Raw genomic sequence first — 16,304 nt, forward strand, 5'->3', positions numbered from 1 at the left:
TATAAATTTTTTAAAAAATTTCGAAAAATTAAATTTGCGAGATAATTGGTCGGGAATACCGCCAAAAACTTAACCCGGGAGTCTCGAACAAAAAATATATGGCACACTTTTTGATTGGTCCAGTGGATGCTGAGCTACACTCATATAAATTTTTTAAAAAATTTCGAAAAATTAAATTTGCGAGATAATTGGTCGGGAATACCGCCAAAGTCTTAACCCGGGAGTCTCGAACAAAAAATATATGGTACACTTTTTGATTGGTCCAGCCGATGCTGAGCTACACTCATATAAATTTTTTAAAAAATTTCGAAAAATTAAATTTGCGAGATAATTGGTCGGGAATACCGCCAAAGTCTTAACCCGGGAGTCTCGAACAAAAAATGTATGGCGCACTTTTTGATTGGTCCAGCGGATGCTGAGCTACACTCATATAAATTTTTTAAAAAATTTCGAAAAATTAAATTTGCGAGATAATTGGTCGGGAATACTGCCAAAGTCTTAACCCGGGAGCCTCGAACAAAAAATGTATGGCGCACTTTTTGATTGGTCCAGCGGATGCTGAGCTACACTGAGATAAATTTTTTAAAAAATTACGAAAAATTAAATTTGCGATATAATTGATCGGGAATACCTTGAAAGACTTAACCCGGGAGTCTCGAACAAAAAATGTATGGCGCACTTCTTGATTGGTCCAGCGGATGGTGAGCTACACCCAAAAATAATTTGAAAAAATATTCAAAAAATTAAATTCGCTAGATAATCGTTCGAAAATACCGCCATAGTGATTAGAAGAAAGTTCTGAACAAAAAATGTATGGCGCACGTTTTGATTGGTCCAGCGGATGCTGAGCTACACTCAGATAAATTTTTTTTTTAAATTTCAAAAAATTAAATTTGGGAGATAATTGCTCGGGAATACCGCCAAAGTCTTAACCCGGGAGTCTCGAACAAAAAATGTATGGCGCACTTTTAGATTGGTCCAGCGGATGCTGAGCTACACTAGAAAACAAATTTGGAAAAATTTCCGAATAATTAAATTCGCGAGATAATGCCTCGGGATTAATGCCAAAAAATTGAGCAAAAAGTCTCGAACAAAAAATGTATGCCGCACTTTTTGATTGGTCCAGCGGATGCTGAGCTACACTCATATAAATTTTTTAAAAAATTTCGAAAAATTAAATTTGCGAGATAATTGGTCGGGAATATCTCCAAAGTAGTTAGAAGAAAGTTCTGAACAAAAAATATATGGCACACTTTTTGATTGGTCCAGCGGATGCTGAGCTACACTCATATAAATTTTTTAAAAAATTTCGAAAAATTAAATTTGCGAGATAATTGGTCGGGAAAACCGCCAAAGTCTTAACCCGGGAGTCTCGAACAAAAAATGTATGGCGCACTTTTAGATTGGTCCAGCGGATGCTGAGCTACACTAGAAAACAAATTTGGAAAAATTTCCGAAAAATTAAATTCGCGAGATAATGCCTCGGGATTAATGCCAAAAAATTAAGCAAAAAGGCTCGAACAAAAAATGTATGCCGCACTTTTTGATTGGTCCAGCGGATGCTGAGCTACACTCATATAAATTTTTTAAAAAATTTCGAAAAATTAAATTTGCGAGATAATTGGTCGGGAATATCTCCAAAGTAGTTAGAAGAAAGTTCTGAACAAAAAATATATGGCACACTTTTTGATTGGTCCAGCGGATGCTGAGCTACACTCATATAAATTTTTTAAAAAATTTCGAAAAATTAAATTTGCGAGATAATTGGTCGGGAATACCGCCAAAGTCTTAACCCGGGAGTCTCGAACAAAAAATGTATGGCGCACTTTTTGATTGGTCCAGCGGATGCTGAGCTACACTCATATAAATTTTTTAAAAAATTTCGAAAAATTAAATTTGCGAGATAATTGGTCGGGAATACCGCCAAAGTCTTAACCCGGGAGTCTCGAACAAAAAATATATGGCACACTTTTTGATTGGTCCAGCGGATGCTGAGCTACACTCATATAAATTTTTTAAAAAATTTCGAAAAATTAAATTTGCGAGATAATTGGTCGGGAATACTGCCAAAGTCTTAACCCGGGAGTCTCGAACAAAAAATGTATGGCGCACTTTTTGATTGGTCCAGCGGATGCTGAGCTACACTCATATAAATTTTTTAAAAAATTTCGAAAAATTAAATTTGCGAGATAATTGGTCGGGAATACCGCCAAAGTCTTAACCCGGGAGTCTCGAACAAAAAATATATGGCACACTTTTTGATTGGTCCAGCGGATGCTGAGCTACACTCATATAAATTTTTTAAAAAATTTCGAAAAATTAAATTTGCGAGATAATTGGTCGGGAATACTGCCAAAGTCTTAACCCGGGAGTCTCGAACAAAAAATGTATGGCGCACTTTTTGATTGGTCCAGCGGATGCTGAGCTACACTCATATAAATTTTTTAAAAAATTTCGAAAAATTAAATTTGCGAGATAATTGGTCGGGAATACCGCCAAAAACTTAACCCGGGAGTCTCGAACAAAAAATATATGGCACACTTTTTGATTGGTCCAGCGGATGCTGAGCTACACTCATATAAATTTTTTAAAAAATTTCGAAAAATTAAATTTGCGAGATAATTGGTCGGGAATACCGCCAAAAACTTAACCCGGGAGTCTCGAACAAAAAATATATGGCACACTTTTTGATTGGTCCAGTGGATGCTGAGCTACACTCATATAAATTTTTTAAAAAATTTCGAAAAATTAAATTTGCGAGATAATTGGTCGGGAATACCGCCAAAGTCTTAACCCGGGAGTCTCGAACAAAAAATATATGGTACACTTTTTGATTGGTCCAGCCGATGCTGAGCTACACTCATATAAATTTTTTAAAAAATTTCGAAAAATTAAATTTGCGAGATAATTGGTCGGGAATACCGCCAAAGTCTTAACCCGGGAGTCTCGAACAAAAAATATATGGCACACTTTTTGATTGGTCCAGCGGATGCTGAGCTACACTCATATAAATTTTTTAAAAAATTTCGAAAAATTAAATTTGCGAGATAATTGGTCGGGAATACTGCCAAAGTCTTAACCCGGGAGCCTCGAACAAAAAATGTATGGCGCACTTTTTGATTGGTCCAGCGGATGCTGAGCTACACTGAGATAAATTTTTTAAAAAATTACGAAAAATTAAATTTGCGATATAATTGATCGGGAATACCTTGAAAGACTTAACCCGGGAGTCTCGAACAAAAAATGTATGGCGCACTTCTTGATTGGTCCAGCGGATGGTGAGCTACACCCAAAAATAATTTGAAAAAATATTCAAAAAATTAAATTCGCTAGATAATCGTTCGAAAATACCGCCATAGTGATTAGAAGAAAGTTCTGAACAAAAAATGTATGGCGCACGTTTTGATTGGTCCAGCGGATGCTGAGCTACACTCAGATAAATTTTTTTTTTAAATTTCAAAAAATTAAATTTGGGAGATAATTGCTCGGGAATACCGCCAAAGTCTTAACCCGGGAGTCTCGAACAAAAAATGTATGGCGCACTTTTAGATTGGTCCAGCGGATGCTGAGCTACACTAGAAAACAAATTTGGAAAAATTTCCGAATAATTAAATTCGCGAGATAATGCCTCGGGATTAATGCCAAAAAATTGAGCAAAAAGTCTCGAACAAAAAATGTATGCCGCACCTTTTGATTGGTCCAGCGGATGCTGAGCTACACTCATATAAATTTTTTAAAAAATTTCGAAAAATTAAATTTGCGAGATAATTGGTCGGGAATATCTCCAAAGTAGTTAGAAGAAAGTTCTGAACAAAAAATATATGGCACACTTTTTGATTGGTCCAGCGGATGCTGAGCTACACTCATATAAATTTTTTAAAAAATTTCGAAAAATTAAATTTGCGAGATAATTGGTCGGGAATACCGCCAAAGTCTTAACCCGGGAGTCTCGAACAAAAAATGTATGGCGCACTTTTTGATTGGTCCAGCGGATGCTGAGCTACACTAGAAAACAAATTTGGAAAAATTTCCGAAAAATTAAATTCGCGAGATAATGCCTCGGGATTAATGCCAAAAAATTGAGCAAAAAGTCTCGAACAAAAAATGTATGGCGCACTTTTTGATTGGTCCAGCGGATGCTGAGCTACACTCATATAAATTTTTTAAAAAATTTCGAAAAATTAAATTTGCGAGATAATTGGTCGGGAATACCGCCAAAGTCTTAACCCGGGAGTCTCGAACAAAAAATATATGGCACACTTTTTGATTGGTCCAGCGGATGCTGAGCTACACTCATATAAATTTTTTAAAAAATTTCGAAAAATTAAATTTGCGAGATAATTGGTCGGGAATACTGCCAAAGTCTTAACCCGGGAGTCTCGAACAAAAAATGTATGGCGCACTTTTTGATTGGTCCAGCGGATGCTGAGCTACACTCATATAAATTTTTTAAAAAATTTCGAAAAATTAAATTTGCGAGATAATTGGTCGGGAATACCGCCAAAAACTTAACCCGGGAGTCTCGAACAAAAAATATATGGCACACTTTTTGATTGGTCCAGCGGATGCTGAGCTACACTCATATAAATTTTTTAAAAAATTTCGAAAAATTAAATTTGCGAGATAATTGGTCGGGAATACCGCCAAAAACTTAACCCGGGAGTCTCGAACAAAAAATATATGGCACACTTTTTGATTGGTCCAGTGGATGCTGAGCTACACTCATATAAATTTTTTAAAAAATTTCGAAAAATTAAATTTGCGAGATAATTGGTCGGGAATACCGCCAAAGTCTTAACCCGTGAGTCTCGAACAAAAAATATATGGTACACTTTTTGATTGGTCCAGCCGATGCTGAGCTACACTCATATAAATTTTTTAAAAAATTTCGAAAAATTAAATTTGCGAGATAATTGGTCGGGAATACCGCCAAAGTCTTAACCCGGGAGTCTCGAACAAAAAATGTATGGCGCACTTTTTGATTGGTCCAGCGGATGCTGAGCTACACTCATATAAATTTTTTAAAAAATTTCGAAAAATTAAATTTGCGAGATAAATGGTCGGGAATATCTCCAAAGTAGTTAGAAGAAAGTTCTGAACAAAAAATATATGGCACACTTTTTGATTGGTCCAGCGCATGCTGAGCTACACTCATATAAATTTTTTAAAAAATTTCGAAAAATTAAATTTGCGAGATAATTGGTCGGGAATACCGCCAAAGTCTTAACCCGGGAGTCTCGAACAAAAAATGTATGGCGCACTTTTTTATTGGTCCAGCGGATGCTGAGCTACACTCATATAAATTTTTTAAAAAATTTCGAAAAATTAAATTTGCGAGATAATTGGTCGGGAATACCGCCAAAGTCTTAACCCGGGAGTCTCGAACAAAAAATATATGGCACACTTTTTGATTGGTCCAGCGGATGCTGAGCTACACTCATATAAATTTTTTAAAAAATTTCGAAAAATTAAATTTGCGAGATAATTGGTCGGGAATACCGCCAAAGTCTTAACCCGGGAGTCTCGAACAAAAAATGTATGGCGCACTTTTTGATTGGTCCAGCGGATGCTGAGCTACACTCATATAAATTTTTTAAAAAATTTCGAAAAATTAAATTTGCGAGATAATTGGTCGGGAATACCGCCAAAGTCTTAACCCGGGAGTCTCGAACAAAAAATATATGGCACACTTTTTGATTGGTCCAGCGGATGCTGAGCTACACTCATATAAATTTTTTAAAAAATTTCGAAAAATTAAATTTGCGAGATAATTGGTCGGGAATACCGCCAAAGTCTTAACCCGGGAGTCTCGAACAAAAAATGTATGGCGCACTTTTTTATTGGTCCAGCGGATGCTGAGCTACACTCATATAAATTTTTTAAAAAATTTCGAAAAATTAAATTTGCGAGATAATTGGTCGGGAATACCGCCAAAGTCTTAACCCGGGAGTCTCGAACAAAAAATGTATGGCACACTTTTTTATTGGTCCAGCGGATGCTGAGCTACACTCATATAAATTTTTTTAAAAATTTCGAAAAATTAAATTTGCGAGATAATTGGTCGGGAATACCGTCAAAGTCTTAACCCGGGAGTCTCGAACAAAAAATGTATGGCGCACTTTTTGATTGGTCCAGCGGATGCTGAGCTACACTGAGATAAATTTTTTAAAAAATTACGAAAAATTAAATTTGCGATATAATTGATCGGGAATACCTTGAAAGACTTAACCCGGGAGTCTCGAACAAAAAATGTATGGCGCACTTCTTGATTGGTCCAGCGGATGGTGAGCTACACTCAAAAATAATTTGGAAAAATTTTCAAAAAATTAAATTCGCTAGATAATCGTTCGAAAATACCGCCATAGTGATTAGAAGAAAGTTCTGAACAAAAAATGTATGGCGCACTTTTTGATTGGTCCAGCGGATGCTGAGCTACACTCATATAAATTTTTTAAAAAATTTCGAAAAATTAAATTTGCGAGATAATTGGTCGGGAAAACCGCCAAAGTCTTAACCCGGGAGTCTCGAACAAAAAATGTATGGCGCACTTTTAGATTGGTCCAGCGGATGCTGAGCTACACTAGAAAACAAATTTGGAAAAATTTCCGAAAAATTAAATTCGCGAGATAATGCCTCGGGATTAATGCCAAAAAATTGAGCAAAAAGTCTCGAACAAAAAATGTATGCCGCACTTTTTGATTGGTCCAGCGGATGCTGAGCTACACTCATATAAATTTTTTAAAAAATTTCGAAAAATTAAATTTGCGAGATAATTGGTCGGGAATATCTCCAAAGTAGTTAGAAGAAAGTTCTGAACAAAAAATATATGGCACACTTTTTGATTGGTCCAGCGGATGCTGAGCTACACTCATATAAATTTTTTAAAAAATTTCGAAAAATTAAATTTGCGAGATAATTGGTCGGGAATACCGCCAAAGTAGTTAGAAGAAAGTTCTGAACAAAAAATATATGGCACACTTTTTGATTGGTCCAGCGGATGCTGAGCTACACTCATATAAATTTTTTAAAAAATTTCGAAAAATTAAATTTGCGAGATAATTGGTCGGGAATACCGCCAAAGTCTTAACCCGGGAGTCTCGAACAAAAAATGTATGGCGCACTTTTTGATTGGTCCAGCGGATGCTGAGCTACACTCATATAAATTTTTTAAAAAATTTCGAAAAATTAAATTTGCGAGATAATTGGTCGGGAATACCGCCAAAGTCTTAACCCGGGAGTCTCGAACAAAAAATATATGGCACACTTTTTGATTGGTCCAGCGGATGCTGAGCTACACTCATATAAATTTTTTAAAAAATTTCGAAAAATTAAATTTGCGAGATAATTGGTCGGGAATACCGCCAAAGTCTTAACCCGGGAGTCTCGAACAAAAAATGTATGGCGCACTTTTTGATTGGTCCAGCGGATGCTGAGCTACACTCATATAAATTTTTTAAAAAATTTCGAAAAATTAAATTTGCGAGATAATTGGTCGGGAATACCGCCAAAAACTTAACCCGGGAGTCTCGAACAAAAAATATATGGCACACTTTTTGATTGGTCCAGCGGATGCTGAGCTACACTCATATAAATTTTTTAAAAAATTTCGAAAAATTAAATTTGCGAGATAATTGGTCGGGAATACCGCCAAAAACTTAACCCGGGAGTCTCGAACAAAAAATATATGGCACACTTTTTGATTGGTCCAGTGGATGCTGAGCTACACTCATATAAATTTTTTAAAAAATTTCGAAAAATTAAATTTGCGAGATAATTGGTCGGGAATACCGCCAAAGTCTTAACCCGGGAGTCTCGAACAAAAAATATATGGCACACTTTTTGATTGGTCCAGCCGATGCTGAGCTACACTCATATAAATTTTTTAAAAAATTTCGAAAAATTAAATTTGCGAGATAATTGGTCGGGAATACCGCCAAAGTCTTAACCCGGGAGTCTCGAACAAAAAATGTATGGCGCACTTTTTGATTGGTCCAGCGGATGCTGAGCTACACTCATATAAATTTTTTAAAAAATTTCGAAAAATTAAATTTGCGAGATAATTTGTCGGGAATACCGCCAAAGTCTTAACCCGGGAGTCTCGAACAAAAAATATATGGCACACTTTTTGATTGGTCCAGCGGATGCTGAGCTACACTCATATAAATTTTTTAAAAAATTTCGAAAAATTAAATTTGCGAGATAATTGGTCGGGAATATCTCCAAAGTAGTTAGAAGAAAGTTCTGAACAAAAAATATATGGCACACTTTTTGATTGGTCCAGCGGATGCTGAGCTACACTCATATAAATTTTTTAAAAAATTTCGAAAAATTAAATTTGCGAGATAATTGGTCGGGAATACCGCCAAAGTCTTAACCCGGGAGTCTCGAACAAAAAATGTATGGCGCACTTTTTGATTGGTCGAGCGGATGCTGAGCTACACTCATATAAATTTTTTAAAAAATTGCGAAAAATTAAATTTGCGAGATAATTGGTCGGGAATACCGCCAAAGTCTTAACCCGGGAGTCTCGAACAAAAAATATATGGCACACTTTTTGATTGGTCCAGCGGATGCTGAGCTACACTCATATAAATTGTTTAAAAAATTTCGAAAAATTAAATTTGCGAGATAATTGGTCGGGAATACCGCCAAAGTCTTAACCCGGGAGTCTCGAACAAAAAATGTATGGCGCACTTTTTGATTGGTCCAGCGGATGCTGAGCTACACTCATATAAATTTTTTAAAAAATTTCGAAAAATTAAATTTGCGAGATAATTGGTCGGGAATATCTCCAAAGTAGTTAGAAGAAAGTTCTAAACAAAAAATATATGGCACACTTTTTGATTGGTCCAGCGGATGCTGAGCTACACTCATATAAATTTTTTAAAAAATTTCGAAAAATTAAATTTGCGAGATAATTGGTCGGGAATACCGCCAAAGTCTTAACCCGGGAGTCTCGAACAAAAAATGTATGGCGCACTTTTTGATTGGTCCAGCGGATGCTGAGCTACACTCATATAAATTTTTTAAAAAATTTCGAAAAATTAAATTTGCGAGATAATTGGTCGGGAATACCGCCAAAGTCTTAACCCGGGAGTCTCGAACAAAAAATGTATGGCGCACTTTTTGATTGGTCCAGCGGATGCTGAGCTACACTGAGATAAATTTTTTAAAAAATTACGAAAAATTAAATTTGCGATATAATTGATCGGGAATACCTTGAAAGACTTAACCCGGGAGTCTCGAACAAAAAATGTATGGCGCACTTCTTGATTGGTCCAGCGGATGGTGAGCTACACTCAAAAATAATTTGGAAAAATTTTCAAAAAATTAAATTCGCTAGATAATCGTTCGGAAATACCGCCATAGTGATTAGAAGAAAGTTCTGAACAAAAAATGTATGGCGCACTTTTTGATTGGTCCAGCGGATGCTGAGCTACACTCAGATAAATTTTTTTTTTAAATTTCAAAAAATTAAATTTGGGAGATTATTGCTCGGGAATACCGCCAAAGTCTTAACCCGGGAGTCTCGAACAAAAAATGTATGGCGCACTTTTAGATTGGTCCAGCGGATGCTAAGCTACACTAGAAAACAAATTTGGAAAAATTTCCGAAAAATTAAATTCGCGAGATAATGCCTCGGGATTAATGCCAAAAAATTGAGCAAAAAGTCTCGAACAAAAAATGTATGCCGCACTTTTTGATTGGTCCAGCGGATGCTGAGCTACACTCATATAAATTTTTTAAAAAATTTCGAAAAATTAAATTTGCGAGATAATTGGTCGGGAATACCGCCAAAGTCTTAACCCGGGAGTCTCGAACAAAAAATATATGGCACACTTTTTGATTGGTCCAGCGGATGCTGAGCTACACTCATATAAATTTTTTAAAAAATTTCGAAAAATTAAATTTGCGAGATAATTGGTCGGGAATACTGCCAAAGTCTTAACCCGGGAGCCTCGAACAAAAAATGTATGGCGCACTTTTTGATTGGTCCAGCGGATGCTGAGCTACACTGAGATAAATTTTTTAAAAAATTACGAAAAATTAAATTTGCGATATAATTGATCGGGAATACCTTGAAAGACTTAACCCGGGAGTCTCGAACAAAAAATGTATGGCGCACTTCTTGATTGGTCCAGCGGATGGTGAGCTACACCCAAAAATAATTTGAAAAAATATTCAAAAAATTAAATTCGCTAGATAATCGTTCGAAAATACCGCCATAGTGATTAGAAGAAAGTTCTGAACAAAAAATGTATGGCGCACGTTTTGATTGGTCAAGCGGATGCTGAGCTACACTCAGATAAATTTTTTTTTTAAATTTCAAAAAATTAAATTTGGGAGATAATTGCTCGGGAATACCGCCAAAGTCTTAACCCGGGAGTCTCGAACAAAAAATGTATGGCGCACTTTTAGATTGGTCCAGCGGATGCTGAGCTACACTAGAAAACAAATTTGGAAAAATTTCCGAATAATTAAATTCGCGAGATAATGCCTCGGGATTAATGCCAAAAAATTGAGCAAAAAGTCTCGAACAAAAAATGTATGCCGCACTTTTTGATTGGTCCAGCGGATGCTGAGCTACACTCATATAAATTTTTTAAAAAATTTCGAAAAATTAAATTTGCGAGATAATTGGTCGGGAATATCTCCAAAGTAGTTAGAAGAAAGTTCTGAACAAAAAATATATGGCACACTTTTTGATTGGTCCAGCGGATGCTGAGCTACACTCATATAAATTTTTTAAAAAATTTCGAAAAATTAAATTTGCGAGATAATTGGTCGGGAAAACCGCCAAAGTCTTAACCCGGGAGTCTCGAACAAAAAATGTATGGCGCACTTTTAGATTGGTCCAGCGGATGCTGAGCTACACTAGAAAACAAATTTGGAAAAATTTCCGAAAAATTAAATTCGCGAGATAATGCCTCGGGATTAATGCCAAAAAATTGAGCAAAAAGTCTCGAACAAAAAATGTATGCCGCACTTTTTGATTGGTCCAGCGGATGCTGAGCTACACTCATATAAATTTTTTAAAAAATTTCGAAAAATTAAATTTGCGAGATAATTGGTCGGGAATATCTCCAAAGTAGTTAGAAGAAAGTTCTGAACAAAAAATATATGGCACACTTTTTGATTGGTCCAGCGGATGCTGAGCTACACTCATATAAATTTTTTAAAAAATTTCGAAAAATTAAATTTGCGAGATAATTGGTCGGGAATACCGCCAAAGTCTTAACCCGGGAGTCTCGAACAAAAAATGTATGGCGCACTTTTTGATTGGTCCAGCGGATGCTGAGCTACACTGAGATAAATTTTTTAAAAAATTACGAAAAATTAAATTTGCGATATAATTGATCGGGAATACCTTGAAAGACTTAACCCGGGAGTCTCGAACAAAAAATGTATGGCGCACTTCTTGATTGGTCCAGCGGATGGTGAGCTACACTCAAAAATAATTTGGAAAAATTTTCAAAAAATTAAATTCGCTAGATAATCGTTCGGAAATACCGCCATAGTGATTAGAAGAAAGTTCTGAACAAAAAATGTATGGCGCACTTTTTGATTGGTCCAGCGGATGCTGAGCTACACTCAGATAAATTTTTTTTTAAATTTCAAAAAATTAAATTTGGGAGATAATTGATCGGGAATACCGCCAAAGACTTAACCCGGGAGTCTCGAACAAAAAATGTATGGCGCACTTTTAGATTGGTCCAGCGGATGCTAAGCTACACTAGAAAACAAATTTGGAAAAATTTCCGAAAAATTAAATTCGCGAGATAATGCCTCGGGATTAATGCCAAAAAATTGAGCAAAAAGTCTCGAACAAAAAATGTATGCCGCACTTTTTGATTGGTCCAGCGGATGCTGAGCTACACTCATATAAATTTTTTAAAAAATTTCGAAAAATTAAATTTGCGAGATAATTGGTCGGGAATACCGCCAAAGTCTTAACCCGGGAGTCTCGAACAAAAAATATATGGCACACTTTTTGATTGGTCCAGCGGATGCTGAGCTACACTCATATAAATTTTTTAAAAAATTTCGAAAAATTAAATTTGCGAGATAATTGGTCGGGAATACTGCCAAAGTCTTAACCCGGGAGCCTCGAACAAAAAATGTATGGCGCACTTTTTGATTGGTCCAGCGGATGCTGAGCTACACTGAGATAAATTTTTTAAAAAATTACGAAAAATTAAATTTGCGATATAATTGATCGGGAATACCTTGAAAGACTTAACCCGGGAGTCTCGAACAAAAAATGTATGGCGCACTTCTTGATTGGTCCAGCGGATGGTGAGCTACACCCAAAAATAATTTGAAAAAATATTCAAAAAATTAAATTCGCTAGATAATCGTTCGAAAATACCGCCATAGTGATTAGAAGAAAGTTCTGAACAAAAAATGTATGGCGCACGTTTTGATTGGTCCAGCGGATGCTGAGCTACACTCAGATAAATTTTTTTTTTAAATTTCAAAAAATTAAATTTGGGAGATAATTGCTCGGGAATACCGCCAAAGTCTTAACCCGGGAGTCTCGAACAAAAAATGTATGGCGCACTTTTAGATTGGTCCAGCGGATGCTGAGCTACACTAGAAAACAAATTTGGAAAAATTTCCGAATAATTAAATTCGCGAGATAATGCCTCGGGATTAATGCCAAAAAATTGAGCAAAAAGTCTCGAACAAAAAATGTATGCCGCACTTTTTGATTGGTCCAGCGGATGCTGAGCTACACTCATATAAATTTTTTAAAAAATTTCGAAAAATTAAATTTGCGAGATAATTGGTCGGGAATATCTCCAAAGTAGTTAGAAGAAAGTTCTGAACAAAAAATATATGGCACACTTTTTGATTGGTCCAGCGGATGCTGAGCTACACTCATATAAATTTTTTAAAAAATTTCGAAAAATTAAATTTGCGAGATAATTGGTCGGGAAAACCGCCAAAGTCTTAACCCGGGAGTCTCGAACAAAAAATGTATGGCGCACTTTTAGATTGGTCCAGCGGATGCTGAGCTACACTAGAAAACAAATTTGGAAAAATTTCCGAAAAATTAAATTCGCGAGATAATGCCTCGGGATTAATGCCAAAAAATTGAGCAAAAAGTCTCGAACAAAAAATGTATGCCGCACTTTTTGATTGGTCCAGCGGATGCTGAGCTACACTCATATAAATTTTTTAAAAAATTTCGAAAAATTAAATTTGCGAGATAATTGGTCGGGAATATCTCCAAAGTAGTTAGAAGAAAGTTCTGAACAAAAAATATATGGCACACTTTTTGATTGGTCCAGCGGATGCTGAGCTACACTCATATAAATTTTTTAAAAAATTTCGAAAAATTAAATTTGCGAGATAATTGGTCGGGAATACCGCCAAAGTCTTAACCCGGGAGTCTCGAACAAAAAATGTATGGCGCACTTTTTGATTGGTCCAGCGGATGCTGAGCTACACTAGAAAACAAATTTGGAAAAATTTCCGAAAAATTAAATTCGCGAGATAATGCCTCGGGATTAATGCCAAAAAATTGAGCAAAAAGTCTCGAACAAAAAATGTATGGCGCACTTTTTGATTGGTCCAGCGGATGCTGAGCTACACTCATATAAATTTTTTAAAAAATTTCGAAAAATTAAATTTGCGAGATAATTGGTCGGGAATACCGCCAAAGTCTTAACCCGGGAGTCTCGAACAAAAAATATATGGCACACTTTTTGATTGGTCCAGCGGATGCTGAGCTACACTCATATAAATTTTTTAAAAAATTTCGAAAAATTAAATTTGCGAGATAATTGGTCGGGAATACTGCCAAAGTCTTAACCCGGGAGTCTCGAACAAAAAATGTATGGCGCACTTTTTGATTGGTCCAGCGGATGCTGAGCTACACTGAGATAAATTTTTTAAAAAATTACGAAAAATTAAATTTGCGATATAATTGATCGGGAATACCTTGAAAGACTTAACCCGGGAGTCTCGAACAAAAAATGTATGGCGCACTTTTTGATTGGTCCAGCGGATGCTGAGCTACACTCATATAAATTTTTTAAATAATTTCGAAAAATTAAATTTGCGAGATAATTGGTCGGGAATACCGCCAAAGTCTTAACCAGGGAGTCTCGAACAAAAAATGTATGGCGCACTTTTTGATTGGTCCAGCGGATGCTGAGCTACACTAGAAAACAAATTTGGAAAAATTTCCGAAAAATTAAATTCGCGAGATAATGCCTCGGGATTAATGCCAAAAAATTGAGCAAAAAGTCTCGAACAAAAAATGTATGGCGCACTTTTTGATTGGTCCAGCGGATGCTGAGCTACACTCATATAAATTTTTTAAAAAATTTCGAAAAATTAAATTTGCGAGATAATTGGTCGGGAATACCGCCAAAGTCTTAACCCGGGAGTCTCGAACAAAAAATATATGGCACACTTTTTGATTGGTCCAGCGGATGCTGAGCTACACTCATATAAATTTTTTAAAAAATTTCGAAAAATTAAATTTGCGAGATAATTGGTCGGGAATACTGCCAAAGTCTTAACCCGGGAGTCTCGAACAAAAAATGTATGGCGCACTTTTTGATTGGTCCAGCGGATGCTGAGCTACACTGAGATAAATTTTTTAAAAAATTACGAAAAATTAAATTTGCGATATAATTGATCGGGAATACCTTGAAAGACTTAACCCGGGAGTCTCGAACAAAAAATGTATGGCGCACTTCTTGATTGGTCCAGCGGATGGTGAGCTACACTCAAAAATAATTTGGAAAAATTTTCAAAAAATTAAATTCGCTAGATAATCGTTCGGAAATACCGCCATAGTGATTAGAAGAAAGTTCTGAACAAAAAATGTATGGCGCACTTTTTGATTGGTCCAGCGGATGCTGAGCTACACTCAGATAAATTTTTTTTTTAAATTTCAAAAAATTAAATTTGGGAGATAATTGCTCGGGAATACCGCCAAAGTCTTAACCCGGGAGTCTCGAACAAAAAATGTATGGCGCACTTTTAGATTGGTCCAGCGGATGCTGAGCTACACTAGAAAACAAATTTGGAAAAATTTCCGAAAAATTAAATTCGCGAGATAATGCCTCGGGATTAATGCCAAAAAATTGAGCAAAAAGTCTCGAACAAAAAATGTATGCCGCACTTTTTGATTGGTCCAGCGGATGCTGAGCTACACTCATATAAATTTTTTAAAAAATTTCGAAAAATTAAATTTGCGAGATAATTGGTCGGGAATACCGCCAAAGTCTTAACCCGGGAGTCTCGAACAAAAAATATATGGCACACTTTTTGATTGGTCCAGCGGATGCTGAGCTACACTCATATAAATTTTTTAAAAAATTTCGAAAAATTAAATTTGCGAGATAATTGGTCGGGAATACTGCCAAAGTCTTAACCCGGGAGTCTCGAACAAAAAATGTATGGCGCACTTTTTGATTGGTCCAGCGGATGCTGAGCTACACTGAGATAAATTTTTTAAAAAATTACGAAAAATTAAATTTGCGATATAATTGATCGGGAATACCTTGAAAGACTTAACCCGGGAGTCTCGAACAAAAAATGTATGGCGCACTTCTTGATTGGTCCAGCGGATGGTGAGCTACACCCAAAAATAATTTGAAAAAATTTCAAAAAATTAAATTCGCTAGATAATCGTTCGAAAATACCGCCATAGTGATTAGAAGAAAGTTCTGAACAAAAAATGTATGGCGCACTTTTTGATTGGTCCAGCGGATGCTGAGCTACACTCAGATAAATTTTTTTTTAAATTTCAAAAAATTAAATTTGGGAGATAATTGCTCGGGAATACCGCCAAAGTCTTAACCCGGGAGTCTCGAACAAAAAATGTATGGCGCACTTTTAGATTGGTCCAGCGGATGCTGAGCTACACTAGAAAACAAATTTGGAAAAATTTCCGAATAATTAAATTCGCGAGATAATGCCTCGGGATTAATGCCAAAAAATTGAGCAAAAAGTCTCGAACAAAAAATGTATGCCGCACTTTTTGATTGGTCCAGCGGATGCTGAGCTACACTCATATAAATTTTTTAAAAAATTTCGAAAAATTAAATTTGCGAGATAATTGGTCGGGAATATCTCCAAAGTAGTTAGAAGAAAGTTCTGAACAAAAAATATATGGCACACTTTTTGATTGGTCCAGCGGATGCTGAGCTACACTCATATAAATTTTTTAAAAAATTTCGAAAAATTAAATTTGCGAGATAATTGGTCGGGAAAACCGCCAAAGTCTTAACCCGGGAGTCTCGAACAAAAAATGTATGGCGCACTTTTAGATTGGTCCAGCG

This window comes from Leptopilina boulardi, unplaced genomic scaffold, assembly GCF_019393585.1.
Source record: "Leptopilina boulardi isolate dan_hultmark-lab unplaced genomic scaffold, ZJU_Lbou_2.1 LbouV2_211, whole genome shotgun sequence".
Classification (NCBI taxonomy): domain Eukaryota; kingdom Metazoa; phylum Arthropoda; class Insecta; order Hymenoptera; family Figitidae; genus Leptopilina; species Leptopilina boulardi.